The 17,953-nt window shown below is 42.6% G+C and overlaps 1 protein-coding gene and 1 non-coding gene across 2 annotated transcripts in view; one reads left to right on the top strand and one right to left on the bottom strand.

Annotated features, from left to right (window-relative positions):
- UTP11 (UTP11 small subunit processome component) overlaps positions 1–17,953 on the top strand; it is a 250,829-nt gene that overhangs the window by 49,847 nt on the left and 183,029 nt on the right. The window lies entirely within an intron of this gene.
- On the bottom strand, positions 8,923–9,030 carry LOC129656652 (U6 spliceosomal RNA). Its single transcript, XR_008716442.1, has one exon. It is a non-coding gene; the product is annotated as a U6 spliceosomal RNA (small nuclear RNA).

Genomic DNA, 17,953 nt, shown 5'->3' with positions numbered 1-17,953 from the left:
CGTCTTGATATCATCAAGAGAAATATCTCAACACTTCAAGAGCTTTCAGTTGTATGTAACTGGAAAACTGAGTAAAACTGGCTTAAACAAAATGAGGATTTTGTTTTGGTTCATGTAACTGAGTGGGAAAGATCTGTGTAGAACAGCAAGCATTTCCACTGGGATTGTGGTAGGGTGTTAGGTGATCTCCAAAGTACAATTGCAATCCTAAGACTCAAACATACAACAATGAATTTAATACAATAAATGGACCTAACATCAGATTAGACATGGCTCATTCTAGGACTAAAGAGCTAGAAGATAAATCAGTAACTAACATCCTTACTGAAGTATACAGAAAGAGAAATAAATTTTAAAAATATATAAAAGAGAGAGTAACAGACATGTGGGACACGGTGAAAAAGCCTAAATACAATAAATCAGAGTCCTGGAAAGATATGAGAGAGAGAGTGAGAAGGAAGCAATATTTGAAGAGAGAGTAGCTGAAAATTTTCTGATTGATGAAAAACATATACTCAGTCCCACACAGAATAAATGCAAAGAAAACTGTAAGCACTTCATAGTAAAACTGCTGAAAACCAAAAACGAAGTATTAAAAGCAATTGGCGGGTGGGGGGTAGATATATTACCTCCAAAAGAACAACATTAAGACTAACAACTGACTCTGTAATATAAATGATAAAATTCAGAAGACGATGGAATTTTTTGTTTGTTTGTTTTTTGGCCACACCAAGCAGCATGCAGGATCTTTGTTCCCTAACCAGGAATTAAACCTGTGCTGCCTACATTGGGAACGTGGAGTCTTAACCACTGGACCTCCAGGGAAGTCTCTGAAATGATATCTTTGAAGTGTGGAAAGAAAATAATAGTTAATCTAAACTTTCATACCCCGTGAATATATCATTCAAAAATGAAAGAAAAATGTGTGTTTTCAGACTATCAAAATCTGAAAAAAAAATTTGCTCATCAACAGACCCACACGAAAAGAAATGCTAAAGAGAATTTTTCAAGCAGAATGAAAATAAAGCCAAAGGGAAGTATGACTATGAAGGAAGAAATATAGAACAAGATAAAAGGTAAACCTATGGGTAAAAATAAATGAACACTGACTATATAAAGCAAAAAATGTCTGGCAGAGCTTTAAACATATGGAAAATTTTAAATGGCACACAGTGTGGGAACTGATAAATGGAATTAAAGTATTTTAAGATTCTTGCATTGTTCAAGAAGTAGTACAAGAATTAATTTATGTTAAACTTTAACAAATTAAGGATGCCTGCTATAATCACTGTGGCAATCATGGAAAAATAGTTTAAAAAACTATACCTGTATGTGAAACAAGTGAACATAGGAAAATATGGAATAATAAAAACAATCTTAAAAAGATTTAAAAGAAGAGAGGGAAAAAAGGAATACAGAACATATGGGAGAAGTAGAAAACAAGTACGATGATGTTTTGAAACTCAAATGTATAAGTACATATTTTAAACTTGAGTGGAATAAACTTAAAGAACAAAAGTGTCCGATTAGTGTTTTAATTATTTTTTAAATTTATTTGGCTGTGCTGGATCTTAGTTGTAGCATGCAGGATCTAGTTTTCTGACCAGGGATTGAACCCGGTCTCCCTACATTGGGAGTGCAGAGTCTTAGCCATGGGACCACTAGGGAAGTCCCCCAAAGCAACTTTTTATTGCTTTAAAAAATCTGAAATATAAGGATACAGGTATCTTAAAGGTTGTAAAAGACATACTATACAAGGAGTAGCTCAAAGAAAATCAGCGAAGCTAAACTAATATACAACAAATTAGACTTCAAGGCAAGAAGCATCAGCAGATACTGCATAATGACTAAAACGCCAATAAACTAGGAAGAAAACAACTCTAAATTTGTATGCGACTAACACAATATCCTCAAAGAATATAAAAGCACACCATACATATCACATCTCCAGGTCTGCAATATGAAGAGCAGCGGACTAAGAGTCCTGGGAATCTGGAAAAAAAAAGAACTTGTGCAGAGGAATGACTGGAAGACAGAGTGCATCTGGGGATGTGAACATAGCCTAAGAGTATCCATGTAATTTAACTGCCAGCTGCTGCAGCAGACAAACCTCCAAATTTCAGTGACTTCGTACATTTATTTTTAGCTTTCATTATGTGTCTGGTAAGGTAAGGACTCTGTTTATTCAGTCCTCAGGGAAAGAGGCTGACAGAAGCTTTGATACCTTGAGCCGGCACCCCTGGGCACATGTGACGGGAAAGAGGGTGATGGACGAGACACACAAACTCTTAACTAGTGAGTGCTCAGAAGCAGCGAAAGTCATGTCTGCTCATGGATCATTGGCTAGATCCAGCCACATAGACCCATCCTAACTGCAAGTGATACTGAGTCTAAGCTCTTAATGCCTATCGCAGGACAGGCCAAAATATTGTTGGGGTGAAGAATAGCAGCTTTATTTGGAAAGCCAACAGATAGAGAAAATGGTGGACCAGTGTCTCAGAGAATCATCTCCCTTGAGTTAGAATTCAGACTTCTAAAAGGGAAAGAGTGTAGTCCTGGTTCCAGCCAGATTCCAGAGTGAGTGTGTTCTTTTCTTCCTTCCTGCAGCCATTCACATGTGGTCCTGGTCAGGATGTTTCCTGTGAGCTAAATAAAGGTAATTTAGCTTAACACTCATTACCTGAGAGGCAGGGTTCCCAGAGATGGGCTATTAAGTATAATTTAAGCTTATAGGCAACATCCCTTTAGTGATTAACTTGTAATAGAACATGAAGGTTCTTACCTATTACATAAGGAGAATGGAAAATGTAGGGAAGCCCACGGAATATTTAGTGAGCGCTCTCTATATCACACAGATTCCTTAAATCTTTAGAGGAAAATATATTCTCTCTTGGTATATGACAGTATTTGAAAATTATGTTTAAAAAAATCATGTTTTATACTTTCCCAGTTATCTCGCAGTGTCTTTAAAATATCCATTTTTCAACCTCTCTCTCCCTCTCTCCCCTTCACTCCCTTTTTCTTTCCCTTTTCTCCCACATGGCATCTTCCTTTAGCTTATTCAAAACTCCTAGGAGATGGGGGAGGATAAATTAGAAATTTGGAATTACAGATATACACTGCTATATATAAAACAGATAACAAGGACCTACTGTATAGCACAGGGAACTATATTCAGTATCTTATGATAACCTATAAAGGAAAATATTCTGAAAATAGTATATATATATAGATATATAATCACTTGGCTGCACCCCTGAAACTAACACAACATTGTAAACAACGATGCACATGTGTGTGCATTCTCAGTCATGTCCGATTCTGTGTGAACCTATTGATTATAGCCTGCCAGGCTCCTCTGCCCATGGGATTTCTCAGGCACGAGTACTGGAGTGGGTTGCCATTTCCTTCTCCAGGGGATCTTCCTGACCCAGGGATAGAATCTGCATCGCCTACATTGGCAGGTGGATTCTTTACTGCTGAGCAACCAGGGAAGCCTGACTGTAAGCCTGGATTTCTTTACCCTGTCAGATTCTCAACACAGCTGCTCACTTCCTCATGTCCACAGAAGAGTCTCTCCTCTCAGGGGGCATCTAGTCCCTCTTTTAAGGGATTTTTCATAATTAATAAAGAAAAATTTCCCTTTCAGTTAACACAGAATCAAGTGATTTGGGACTTTAATTACATCTCCAGAATGTCTTGGCTATTGGCTAGTAAGCCACAGATCCCACCCACACTCAGGGGGAGGGGATTTCAAAAGGACATGAACACCAGGAAACAGGAATCATGGGGACCGCTCTAGGATCCATCTGCCAGAGACAGAAATATATTTTTAGCTATTTTAAAAATTAATTGTTTGGCTGCATCGGGTCTCAGTTGTGGCTTATGGAATCTTCCTTGCATCATTCAAGATCTTTCATTGCAGCCTGCAGCCTCTCTGATCGTGGTGTTAGGGCTCCAGTGCTCACAGGCTTTAGGAGTTGTGGTGTATGGGCTTTGTTGCTCTGATACAGGGGGGATCTTGGTTCCCTGACCAGAGATCGAACCTGAATTCCCTGTGTTGCAAGGCAGATTCTTAACCACTCAACTACCTGGGAAATCCCCAAATAGAAATATTTAAACCTACTCAAGTGAATCAGCTGGAATCAAGATTGCCAGGAGAAATAGCAATAACCTCAGATAGGCAGATGACACCACCCTTATGGCAGAAAGTGAAGAACTAAAGAGCTTTTGATGAAAGCAAAAGAGGAAGAGGAGAGTGAAAAAGTTGGCTTAAAACTCAACATTCAGAAAACTAAGATCATGGCATCCAGTCCCATCGCTTCATGGTAAATAGATGGGGAAACAATGGAAACAGTGACAGACTTTATTTTGGGGGGCTTCAAAATCACTGCAGATGGTGACTGCAGCCATGAAATTAAAACACACTTGCTCTTTGGAAGAAAAGCTATGACCAAACTAGACAGCGTATTAAAAAGCAGAGACATTACTTTGCTGACAAATGTCTGTCTGTCAAAGGTATGGTTTTTCCAGTAGTCATGCATGGATATGAGAGTTGGACTATAAAGAAAGCTGAGCACCAAAGAATTGATGCTTTTGAACTGTGGTGTTGGAGAAGACTCTTGAGAGTCCCATGGACTGCAAGGAGATCCAACCTGTCCATCCTAAAGGAAATCAGTCCTGAATATTCATTGGAAGGACTGATGCTGAGGCTGAAACTCCAATACTTTCACCACCTGATGGGAAGAACTTACTCATTGGAAAAGACCCTGATGCTGGGAAAGATTGAGGGCAGGAGGAGAAGGGGATGACAGAGGATGAGATGACTGGATGGCATCACTGACTCAATGGACACGAGTTTGAGTAAATTCTGGGAGTTGGCGATGGACAGGGAGGCCTGGCATGCTGCAGTCCAAGGGGTCGCAAAGAGTTGGACATGACTGAGCGACTGAACTGAACTGAACTGAGAGGGGTGGGAGAGAGGTCCAAGAGGGAGAGGAGATATGTGAACATATAGCTGAGTCACTTCATTGCACAGCAGAAACCAGTACAACATTGCAAAGCAACTATACTCCAATTAAAAAAATAAAACAAAGGAGATGATGGAGAAAAAATAAAACAAAACTTGCCGCTGGTTCTATGTCAAATATATGCTAAATGCCTTGTTTTCATTTAATCCTCAGTACAAATGTATTTGTTTAGTCTCTGAGTTGTGTCTGACTCTTTCGCAACCCCATGGACTGTAGCCTGCCAGGCTCCTCTGATTTCCCAGGCATGAATACTGGAGTGGGTTGCCATTCTGTTTTCCAGGGAAGCCCCAGTATAATTGTATATAATGGCTACTGCTCTACATTTCCTTCTTCCCTTCCCATCCAAGATTCTAAAAGGGTTATTTACATTCACTTATCCATTTAATGTCTTTAAATTCACTCTCAGTTTTTAATCAAAGTTATATGTAATGTTAAAAGTCAACTTATTATTAAAATAGAAAGCCCCAGCCTCTCTCCTCCCCGCTCCCTGAGTCTCCTCCCCCAGAGTCAACCACTTTCAACATTTCTGGTTGTATCTCCTGGTATTACCTCACATTTGCTGCAGAAGGCCCTGAGTCTGACACAAAGTGGACCCTTTGCAAGTGGGGTTCTTTCTTCTTCCTACTCTGCTCTACAAACTTTGGATCATGGTCAATTGGGGGTGATGAGTCCATTAATATATATGAAGCAGTTTATGAACAATTCAGCTAACAGTCACTAGTTCAGGAGACAGTATGGCACAATGATTAAGAGCACAGGCAGACATAGGCTCAAACCCTACCCCACTCTCTACCACTGTAAGCCTTTACTTCTTCACCTGTAAAATGGGAAGACATACTCATGATGCAAGACTGATGCAGAGATAAGGGAGTGGGTGTGGGCAACCAAGTATCCTAACACTTAGCTTCTGCTCCATTCCATCAGACAGAGAAACCAGGTCTGGAAGAGGTCTTGAAAGATGGGTGAATTTGAACAGGAAGGAAAAAAGAAAGGTTATTCCAGAAAAGAGAAGAATTGAAGAGCAGACTTAAAGGCAGAGATGAAGATAGTGTGTTGGAGGAATAGTGAAAGTCGACTGATGTAACTGAATGTTGGATTCTTTCAGGAGTAGGAGGTCATGTCAGACAGGCAGCTGAGGAAAGCTCTGCCAGGGTAGACCACAGATTATTCCTTAGGGTGGATGGGCAGGAATGAGGCAGAGGGCAAAGAGCACTTGCTGAGCAGCAGCTAAATGGACTGAATTCAGGCAACGGGCAGACTCAGCTGTGGTGTAACCAAGCTTTGCCTGGCTCTCCAGAGACCTGGTTGAGAGAGTTCTCAGAGAGGCAGTTTAGTTTGCACCTCATAGGATAGAATTATCCTGCTGCTGCTGCTGCTAAGTCGCTTCAGTCGTGTCCAACTCTGTACGACCCCAGAGAAGGCAGCCCACCAGGCTCCCCCGTCCCTGGGATTCTCCAGGCAAGAACACTGGAGTGGGTTGCCATTTCCTTATCCAATGCATGCAAGTGAAAAGTGAAAGTGAAGTCGCTCAGTTGTGTCCAACTCCTAGCGACCCCATGGACTGCAGCCTACCAGGCTGCTCCATCCATGGGATTTGCCAGGCAAGAGTACTGGATTGGGGTGCCGTTGCCTTCTCCGAGAATTGCCCTAGATAGTCTCTAAGAACCCTTTCAGTTCTAATGCTCTATAATTCTCTTATAGAATTTATGTAGTGACAGTGGAAATACAGAAAAAGAAGGAATCTAACTGTTTGGCAAACAGAGTCAATGTGACTTGTCTCCATTTGAACACTGAGAATTAAAAAGTGCACTAAGAGTGACTAAAGTTTAAATACGGGTGTCTTTGAGATTGGAGAGCCCTTCAGTGGGGAAGTGGGTAATGGAAGTGACTGTAAAACATGCAAGGGAAAATGCTAGTAGATGCACGAAGAATAGATCAGGCACGTTCCTGTCTCTAGGACTTTGAACTTACTATCACCTCTGCTTGAAACTCTCATCCTTCAAATGTCTGCATTGTGTCCTTGATGTCTCCCTTCAGGTCAAGCTCACAGTGAGGTCTTCCCTGACTAATCTACTAAAAATTACAAACCTTCCCCAATCTAACACTCCCTCTTCCCCTACTCCTGCTTTGCTTTTCTCTGTAGCACTGAGCATCAGCTGGCCACTTCATTTAATTCATTGATTGACAGACATCCTAATATGGGAACTATGTAGAAACAGTATTCAAAGGTATCTTGGGTTGGAGAGTTTGGGGAAAGCAATGATGAATAAAGATATAGAAAACAAATCAAATGGTGAAAAAAGGAGGAATTGTTAACACCAGAAGAAATGAAAATTGTACAAGAAAGGAAGTATAATCATGGTTCACACTTGTCACAATAGTGAAAAATACTATATGAAATATGAAGTTTACTGGAGACTCAACCTAAAATAATAATTTCACTATATGGAGCAATCAAAGAGGAGAACTGTGAAAGGAGTCATTTCAGTCATTCCTGGAGATGCCCATCCTGGGTGTCTTCCTGCTCCTCTGGGGCAGACTGCTCTTTGGACTTCCACAGCTATCATCCTCATCATTCAGTTGCTCAGTCATGTCCAGCTCTTTGTGACCCCATAGACTGCAGCACACCAGGCCTCCGTGTCCTTCACTATCTCCCAGAGTTTGCTCAAACTCATGTCCATTGAGTCGGTGATGCCATCCAACCATCTCATCCATTTTTACCCTCTTCTCCTCCTGCCCTCAATCTTTCCCAGCATCAGGGGCTTTTCCAACGAGTCCGCTCTTCACATCAGGTGGCCAAAGTATTGGAATTTCAATTTCAGCACCAGTCCTTCCAATGAAAAGGCTCCTCAGTTCCTCTTTACTTTCTGCCATTAAACTGGTATCATACGCATATCTGAGGTTGTTGATATTTCTCCCACCAGTGTCGATTCCAGCTTGTGATTTACCCATGGCATCTCACATAATGTACTCTGCATAGGAGTTAAATAAGTTGGGTGACACTATACAGCCTTGATGCATTCCTTTCCCAATTTTGAACCAGTTAGTTGTTCCATGTCCAGTTCTAACTGTTGCTACTTGACCTGCAGACAGGTTTCTCAGGAGGCAGGTCAGGTGGCCTGTTATCCTGGGGCCCACTAGAGCTTTTCTTCTGTTGGATTTCCTTTTTACCAGATTCCAAGTTCCCCCTCACCTTTTTAAGTTATCCTCTTATTATATCCTTTGGTGGCTTCTTGAGAAGGAGGGCATAGGAGAAAGAAAAAATGGCGACCTTGTATATCTAAGTGTCTTTATTCGCTCCTCACACTTTAAAAACTGGTTATAGAAATCTTGATTCAATAGTACTTTTCCTCAGAATTTTGGAGGCAACTCTTCCATCTTGTTGGTTTCCAGTGCTATTCTAATTCCAAGTCCTTTTTTTTTTTTTTTAATCTCAAAAGCACTTGGATCTTTTATTTGCTTTCAGTACCCCAAAATCTCATAATGATTTATCCTACGTGGATCTCTTTTCACTCATCTCTCAGTGGGAGGGCTACTGAAATCCGGAAAGTCATTGTCTAGGAAATTTTCTTGCATTAGTTGATTGTTTCTCCTTTCAATGTTATCTATATTTTCCTTGGGGAATTTGTATTAGACATAGAACTCCATGATTGGCCCTCTAATTTTCCCATTTTTCCTTCCAAACTCCACCCACAAGTTTGTTTTCTCTTTCTACTTCTTGGGAGATTTTTTTGACTTTATCTTCCAAATTTTTTATTCACAGTTTAAATTTCAGTTCAACTTTTTTTTTTTCCTTCAGTTAGTGTGTGATTTTTATTATTTTAAAATGTATTTATTTTTAACTGGAGGAGAATTGCTTTATAATGTTGTGTTGGTGTCTGCCATACATCAAAAAAATATGGAACACTTCTTGAATTTGCACGTCATCCTTGCGTATGGGCCATGCTAATCTTCTCTGTACCGTTCCAGTTTTGGTATATGCTGCTGAGGCGAGCACAGCTCTCCTGTTTTTAATTTTCTGAGATTCTTTCTTGCTCTGTAACCCACCCCTACCCCCACTTTATAAACCATCCTGTTCTTGTTTTATGAATTAAACATCTCTGAGGTATTAGATGGTGGCATTTTGCCTGTTTATTTGGCTAGCTGAATTATTTCTGATTCCTCCAATCTAGTTCTTGCCCCCTCGCTCTTTCATTCTCCTCCCCTTTTCTTACTTTTTTTTTGTGTGCATTTGCTTATTTTTTCATCTCTGCCTTTCATACAAGAGGCTTTCACTCACTGTCTGGGAATCTTGGCTGCTTATTCTTGTTTAGAGGGAGGCACTAAGAAGCTGATTAAAGACCTGAGGGACAGATTTGCTGACTCATGCATTTCAGTCTGGGTTGATCAGGTATGTGTATGTGTAGAATTTTTCTCAAGGTTCTTTCTTTTTCTCTAGAGAAGAGTCACCTGGACTTCTTCTTAGAAGTGCTCTAGGGGCTGGTCTTCCTATATTTATTTACATATTTTTACTCATTTCCCTGGATTTCAACGTGGCAATTCACCCCTACCTTTGCTGCTGCTTGGTGCCCCTGAATTTAGAGGCTTTCTTGCTCCTCTTCCACAGAGTAAATCTGCCATCTCTTACTGTAGTGGGGAAGCAGGGCTTTCCTGGTGGTTCAGATGGTAAAGAATCTGCTTGCAGTGCAGGAAACTCGGGTTCAGTCCCTGGGTCAGGATGATCCCCTGGAGAGGGAAATAACAACCCACTCCAGTATTCTTGCCTGGAGAATCCCATGGACAATGGAGCCTGGCAGACTATAGTCCCATCAGGTTGCCAAGGGTCAGTTTCATGGTTCTCTCAACACAGCCTAAGTTCTGTGAGGAAGAAAGGGAGAATAGACTCTGGGCGCTTGTGGGAGATATTCTTGGCTGTTTAGCCAGCCCTATTTCCTCCCTTCTTTCTGATTTTGTTTACACTTCTCTAATGGCCTTGGCAAGGGATTGGCTTAGGCGTGAGCCTATGGCACAATTCTGGCCAATAGGAACTGATGGGACACTGACTGGGAGCTTCTTAAAGAGTTTCTTTTATTCTTAAAAGGGTTACAGGGACTTCCCTGGCACCTGGTGGTTAACAATCCACCTGCCACTGCAGAGGACATGGGTTCAAGCCCTGGTCCAGGAAGATTCCACGCCATGGGGCAACTAAGCCCGTGTACCCCAACGACAAGCCCACACACCTAGAGCCTGTGCTCTGCAACAAGAGAGGCCACTGCAATGAGAAGCTCACACATCATCAGGAAGAGTAGCCCTTGTTTACTGTAACTAGAGAAAGCCCATGCACAGCCAACATATATAAAAATAAATAAATTTTAAAACTTAAAGAAAAAAAAAGAGGGTTCCAAGACAGCCATTTTCTTCTCTGCATCTGAAGACTGTCACGTGGGCATGTGATGCTTAGAACTGTTTCCCTCTCTTTTCAACCATGAGAAGAAGACCAAAGAAACCTCAGACATGATCTGATGCCCTAAGGTCTTTGCACCACTGGATTAACCATCCCTAAAGCTAGCCTAACCCAAAGACTCCTCAAAAAGTGGAGTAAAAAAGCCCACAATATTTTAAGTTCCCAAATGGGGTCTGAGACCATCAGAATCAGCATTACCTGAGATCTTACTAGAAATGCAGAATCTTGAGCCTCGCCCTTGACTTATTAAATCAGAATTGAAAGTGAAGTCGCTTAGTCATGTCCAATGCTTTGCAACCCCATGGACTGTCGCTTGCCAGGCTGCTCCATCCATGGGATTTTCCAGGCAAAAATACTGGAGTGGGTTGCCATTTCCTTCTCCAGGGGATCTTCCCAACCCAGGGATCAAACCTGGGTCTCCTCCACTGCAGGCAGACTTTTAACCATATGAGCCACTAGGGAAGCCCTTTATTGAATCAGAATCTACATTTTAAAAGAATCCTCAAGGGATTGATACACTCATTAAAGTTTGTGAAGCACTACTTTAAGCTGTATTTAGCTATTTTTCTTCTTAATTGCAGACTTCCCGGGCGACAGTAGTGGTAAAGACCCCACCTGCCAATGCAGGAGATGTAAGAGACACAGGTTCAATTCCTGGATCTGGAAGATCCCCTGGAGAGGGGAGTGGCTACCCACTCTGATATTCTTGCCTGGGGAATTCCATGGACAGAGGAGTCTGGCATGTTGCAAAGAGTTAGATACAACTGAGCGACTAAATGGCAACCCACTCCAGTATTCTTGCCTAGAGAATCCTGTGGACAGAGGAGACTGGTGGGCTGCTGTCCATAGGGTCGCATAGAGTAGGACATGACTGAAGCGGCTTAGCATGCATGCATGTATTGGAGAAGGAAATGGCAACCCATTCCAGTATCCTTGCCTGGAGAATCCCAGGGAGGGAGGAGCCTGGTGGGCTGCCGCTTATGGGGTCGCACAGAGTCGGACATGACTGAAGTGACTTAGCAGCAGCAGCAGAGCAAATAAACACAACCCACAGCAACATAAAATAGGAAATCATCCTGGAGTATCCAATTGGGCCTAGTGTATCAAATGAACTCTTAAAAGTATAAAAAGGGGAAGGTAGGTGAGATGAGGCAGAAGAGGACATCTGAGAGATTCTAAGGGTGAGACGAGCTGGACCTGATGTTGCTCACTTGAAAATGGAGGAAGGGGTCACTAGCCAAGATATGCAGAGAGCCTCTAGGTGAGAAAGATCCCCCACTGACAGTTAAAGAGAAAGCAGGAGGGACTTCAGTTCTACAGTTGCATAAAACTTGAATTCTGCCAACAATCTGGGGTATGGATTCATTCTCAATGCTTCCCACAAGGGAACCTGGTCCTGTCAACATTTTGATTTTGGTCTTGTGTGACTGTAGGCAGGGAACAAGCTGAGCCACACTGTGCTCAGGATTTTTACTTCCAGGACCTGTAAGATAATAGATTTTTGTGCAGTTAAGCTGCTAAGTTTGTGGCAATTTGTTATAACAGCACAGTCAGGGTAGATTGTTCTGTGCAGCTTAAATTTGCTTCTCATTGGCAGCACCCCACTTCAAAGATACAATACATCTTTCTGTCCTAAGGCCAGCCTCAGGACCTCCTCTGATATCACAGAGTCTTCTGTCACAAAGGAGACCAGAAATGTGAGGAAGTTAATAGCCCTAGAGAAAACTCTCAACCAGCAGATGGAGGGGGGTTGTAGATTATTGGTTTAGTCTTGAGCTTCTTAATTCTGGGTGGTATTTGTACACTTCTCAGTGGTCCTGGTAGAACCAAGACCCTGTTACCTGTAGCAGTGATGCCGAAACCCTGCCTCTGTACACTGTCACCAAATTGAATCTCAGAGACAGAGTTTTGGGTAAAGTAAAAAAGAATAGCTTTATGGCTTTATCAGGCAAAAGTGGTCTCAGTAGGGTAATGTCCTCAAAGCTGTGCATCCCAACCTGGACAGGGTAGCTGCTGCTGCTACTGCTAAGCCGCTTCAGTCGTGTCTGACTCTGTGTGACCCCATAGATGGCAGCCTACGAGGTTCTCCCGTCCCTGGGATTCTCCAGGCAAGAACACCGGAGTGGTTTGCCATTTCCTTCTCCAATGCACGAAAGTGAAAAGTGAAAGTGAAGACGCTCAGTCGTGTCCGACTCTTAGCAACCCCATGGACTGCAGCCTACCAGGCTCCTCCATCCATGGGATTTTCCAGGCAAGAGTACTGGAGTGGGTTGCCATTGCCTTCAGAGAAGTTTTATCATAATGGTTCAAGAAGGAGGGCGTGATCAGCTTGCAGACATTCTTCTGATTGGTTGGTTAGTGGTGAGGTAACTGAAGTTAGCATTTTCAACATTTTGGTTCCAACTGGTCTAGGGTCTGGGTGCTTGTGGGCTGCATACAGTTAACTTCTTTCACCTGGTGGGGGATTCAGTATCTGCAAAACGGCTTAAAGATATTATTATGTATATCCCTTATGTATATCCCTTGAGGGGGCACCAGGATCCTGCCCCATGGCTGCATTATTTTTTTTATTGCATTAAATGTGCAGATCAATTTTTTTTTAGTTGGAGTATAATTGCACTATTGTTTCTTGATTCTTCCTCCCTTTTCTCTGCATCTCCCCCTTCCCTGATTAGCAACCATTTGAACCTGTCCTCTGGAACTCAGGGAAGGTCGTGGAGGCTGAATGAGCCTATTTCCTCTAAACAAGAAACAGAGACCACAGAGAGGCTTTTGTGCCCAGGAGCCCCACGGGGTCCTGCTTGGTGTCAGCAGCAACTTCCATAATACATCATTAGACTGGCTTTTCTTTCTTTCCTGTCTCATTCTCCTCAGTCCCTCACACTTGGTTCCGAGAATCTCCTCCCAAAGACCTCCCTGCTCCCAAGTCCCTTTTCCAGTCTCTGCTTGAGATTGACAGGTGTAAAAGTTAGTAAAAGGAAACCTAAGTAAAGTGGAGTCAGAAGACGCAAAGGTGGAGCTCTCTGCATGTGCCATTCATTCTCCATCAGCACAGACCCCCACAGGAAGAGAAGGCGCCTTGCTTCTCCAACGCGAAGTGATGCTGCTTCATTATACTGCCAGCAGGGGCGAAAGCGTGCAACCGCGACATCGGGCCAGGACTCAAACCCAACTAGAACACACTGTTTTTATTGATTTAATTTTTAAAAAATTTTTTGGCTGTGCTGGGTCTTTGTTGCTGCATGGGCTTTTCTCTAGTTGTGGTGAGTGGGGGCTACTCTTTGTTGTGGTCCAGGGGTTTCTCATTGTGGTGGCTTCTCTTGTCGTGAGCACAGGCGCTAGGCATGCAGGCTTCAGTCTCTGCAGTACGCAGGCTCAGTAGTTGTGGCGCACGGGCTTAGTTGTTCCTCAGCATGTAGTATCTTCCTGAACCAGGGATCAAACCCACGTCTCCTGCATTGGCAGATGGTTTCTTTACCAATGAGCCACCGGGGAAGCCCCCCACCGTCTTTTAATTGAGATCACAAACCTGGTCTCAGGACTTAATAAAGCTCAAGTTCTTTATGTCTCATTACAGAAAGAATTCATCAAGAGACAAAAGTGATAGATAAATAGTGGATCTATTTAAAGAGAAACACACTCTATAGAGTATAGGCCATTTTGCAAGGTGAGAGGCCCTCAAATACGAGGTGGTTAGCTTTTATGGGCTGGGTAATTTCATAGCTAATGAGTGGGAGGATTATTCCAACTATTTCTGGGAAGGGGTAGGGATTTCTAGTCATAGGGCCATTGCCCACTTTTGGGGCTTTTATAGTCAGCTCTGAACTGTCACATTGCTGGTGGGTGTATCATTTATCATACTAATGCATTATATTTTCATGCTAATATATTATAATGAGGCTCAAGTTCCATTTGGAAGTAAAATCTTCTGCCATCTTAGACCTAGTTGGTTCAAACCAGTTTATATAATGTCCGACAGCTATTTCCTAATGGCAGAAAGCAAAGAGGAACTAAAGAGCCTGTTGATGAAAGTGAAAGAGAAGAGTGAAAAAGCTGGCTTGAAACTCAACATTCAAAACACCAAGATCATGGCATCCAGTCCCATCACTTCATGGGAAATAAATGGGGAAACAATGGAAACAGTGACAGACTTTATTTTGGGGGGCTCCAAAATCACTGCAGATCGTGACTGCAGCCATGAAATTAAAAGATACTTGCTCCTTGGAAGAAAAGCTATGACCAACCTAGACAGCATATTAAAAAGCAGAGACGTTACTTTGCCGACAAAGGTCCATCTAGTCAAAGGTATGGTTTTTCCAGTGGTCATGTATGGATGTGAGAGTTGGACTATAAAGAAAGCTGAATGCCAACGAATTGATGCTTTTGAACTGTGGTGTTGGAGCAGACTCTTGAGAGTCCCTTGGACTGCAAGGAGATCCAACCAGTCCATCCTAAAGGAAATTAGTCCTGAATATTCATTGGAAGGACTAATGCTGAAGCTGAAGCCCCGATACTTTGGCCACCTGATGCGAAGATCTGACTTATTTGAAAAGACCCTGATGCTGGGAAAGATTGAAGGCAGGAGGAGAAGAGGACAACAGAGGATGAGGCAGTTGAATGGCATTATCGACTCAATAGACATGAGCCTGAGCAAGCTCTGAGAGTTGGTGATGGACAGGGAAGCCTGGCATGCTGCAGTCCATGGGGTCGCAAAGAGTTGGACACAACTGAGCGACTGAACTGACTGACAGCTATGTCATTCTTTTAAAGATTTGCCCTGTCCCCTTCCCTCCTATTTCAGCAGAAATATTTTCTCTTTGCCTGGCAACAACTCAGCCAATAAGAGTGGCACAACTAAGCCATTGAAAAGCCACTATAGTTCAAACTACCAGTTTCCTCCAGTGGATTTTTTGTTTATAGTGGAAGTGAAAGTCATTTAGTCATGTCCGAGTCTTTGTGACCCCATGGCCTATACAGTCCACGGAATTCTCCAGGCCAGAATACTGGAGTGGGTAGCCTTTCCCTTCTCCAGGGGATCTTCCCAACCCAGGGGTCAAACCCAGGTCTCCTGCATTGCAGGCAGATTCTTTACCAGCTGAGCCACAAGATTTTGTTTATAGGGGCCCCTCCCAACTCTCCCTTCCCTATGGTTTCCTCTCCTTTGTTTTACCAGGACTTACATGTGGTTCTCCAAACACTTGCTTGTCCCAAATTGCAATTCATTGCTGCTCCTGAAGAAACCTATTTTTCAGATGAAACAACTGGCCGTTTCACTGTTTTAGGTTAATATGGGCAACCAGTAAATTCTGCTCCATGAGCTCATCTTGCTTAGAATCAAAAGGTAACTTATTAGACTATTTCAGTGTCTCACACTGAAACCAGGCCTCAAGGAAAACAAATCAGGAATGCCATACCACTAAGTTCTTCTCTGTTCCTTGTTTCCGCTCTTTTAATAGCATTACCTTTTGAGAGAAAGACTGAATCTATCCTCAGCACCAGAGAGAAAAATTCCAAAGAAGGATTGTAATCGAAGACCCTTGGGTCAGTGTTTTTGATTGGTCAAATGGGAAACAAGGTGCATGTCCATTCCTCTTGGGTCAGAGTTCCAGTCTTGGACCAAGCCATTATGGATGGGTGGTAGTGTCAAGGACTCCATCCATGGCCACTGGGGACCACTATTGCATTGCAGGGCAGTCCCAGAAATAGTGATATGATTGACATCTGGGGAACCTTCCCACTGGTTATCTAAAACCACTGCTGCTAAGCTGCTTCAGTCGTGTCCGACTCTGTGCGACCCCATGGACGGCAGCCCATCAGGCTCCGCCGTCCCTGGGATTCTCCAGGCAAGAACACTGGAGCGGGTTGCCATTTCCTTCTCCAATGCATGAAAGTGAAAAGTGAAAGTGAAGTCACTCAGTCGTGTCCGACTCTTAGTGACCCCATGGATTGCAGCCTACCAGGCTCCTCCATCCATGGGATTTTCCAGGCAAGAGTGCTGGAGTGGGGTGCCATTGCCTTCTCCTCCAAAACCACTACCCATTCCCAATTCTCTTCCTCTTTAATGATTCTTGCTCAGTTTACTTCACGTGTTCTTCCTGTGCCCAACCATTATATGCTGGTATTCCTGAGAGTCTCATCCTTATTCTTTTCCTCTTACTCATTTCCAAAGTCATCTAATTCCATTAGTCATCTAATTCCATCTAATGTCCAGAAGACATTATGGTCTTCTCCCCAACATTTAATTAACTCCAAAAATTTTACCTAATCCAGTCATGGTCATTCCATTCCCCCATGGCAAAAACCTGTTTGGGTCGAACAGGCCTAAATCATCAATGTAATTCGAGGAAATGTTTGCTTAGGACTTCTGGAAGGCAGCTTTGCTCACTACCATACCACCAATGCTGCTTTTTTACTGTTTTTTTGTCGAATGGCAAAAGGAAGCATGCAGCCTCAGCTGTCTGTGGCCATCATTTTGTGTTTTGAGTGGAGCTAGTTTTGGCATGAAGTTGATGATGGGGACAGCAGAGCAGTGAGATAAAAGCCTCTCAGGTCCCTGATGACATTGTTGAACCAGAGCATCTGCCCACTCTGCTCTCCTACTGGATTTCCTGCATTGTGAGATGGTATATTTCCACATTGGGTAAGCCAGTTTGACTCAGATGTTTGCCATTGGAGCGGAAATTAAAATTTTACTTGATTCACACCGTTTTTTTCTCTTTTTTTAAATTTTTATTGACATTTAGTTGAATGATAATGTTGTGTTAATTACTGCTGTACAGCAAAACGACTCATAGGGACATATTCTGTACAGCGAAGTATACATAGATACACATCCTATTTCATATCCTTTTCCATTATGGTTTACTACTGGATATTGAATATAGCTCCCCATGCTACACAATAGGACCCTGTTGTTTATCCATCCTCTATATACCAGTTTGCATCCACTAATCTCAAAGTCCCAATGCAACCCTCTACCACCCTCCTCTCCCTTGGCAACCACCAGTTTCTGTCCCTCATTCTGTCTCTGCTTCATAGGTAGGTTCCTTTGTGTCATATTTTAGATTCTGCATGTAAGTAATATCATATTATATTTTTCTTTCTCTTTCTGACTTACTTCACTTAGTATGATAATCTCTAGTTGTATCTATTCGTAAGGCCTCCTCAGACAGCCATTTTGCTTTTTTGCATTTCTTTTTCTTGGGGCTGGTCTTGATTCCTGTCCTCTGTACAATGTCACGAACCTCCATCCATAGTTCATCAGGCAATCTGTCTATCAGATCTAGTCCCTTAAATCTATTTCTCACTTCCACTGTACAGTCATAAGGGATTTGATTTAGGTCATACCTGAGTGGTTTTCTCCACTTTCTTCAATTTCAGTCTGAATTTGGCAATAAGGAGTTCATGATCCGAGCCACCGTCAGCTCCCGGTCTTGTTTTTGCTGACTGTATACAGCACTCAGCAGTGGCCACAGGACTG

This window comes from Bubalus kerabau, chromosome 6 (assembly GCF_029407905.1).
Source record: "Bubalus kerabau isolate K-KA32 ecotype Philippines breed swamp buffalo chromosome 6, PCC_UOA_SB_1v2, whole genome shotgun sequence".
NCBI classification, from domain to species: domain Eukaryota; kingdom Metazoa; phylum Chordata; class Mammalia; order Artiodactyla; family Bovidae; genus Bubalus; species Bubalus kerabau.
The sequence above is the reverse complement of the archived record's forward strand: the minus strand, read 5'-3'. Positions and strand labels throughout refer to the sequence as shown.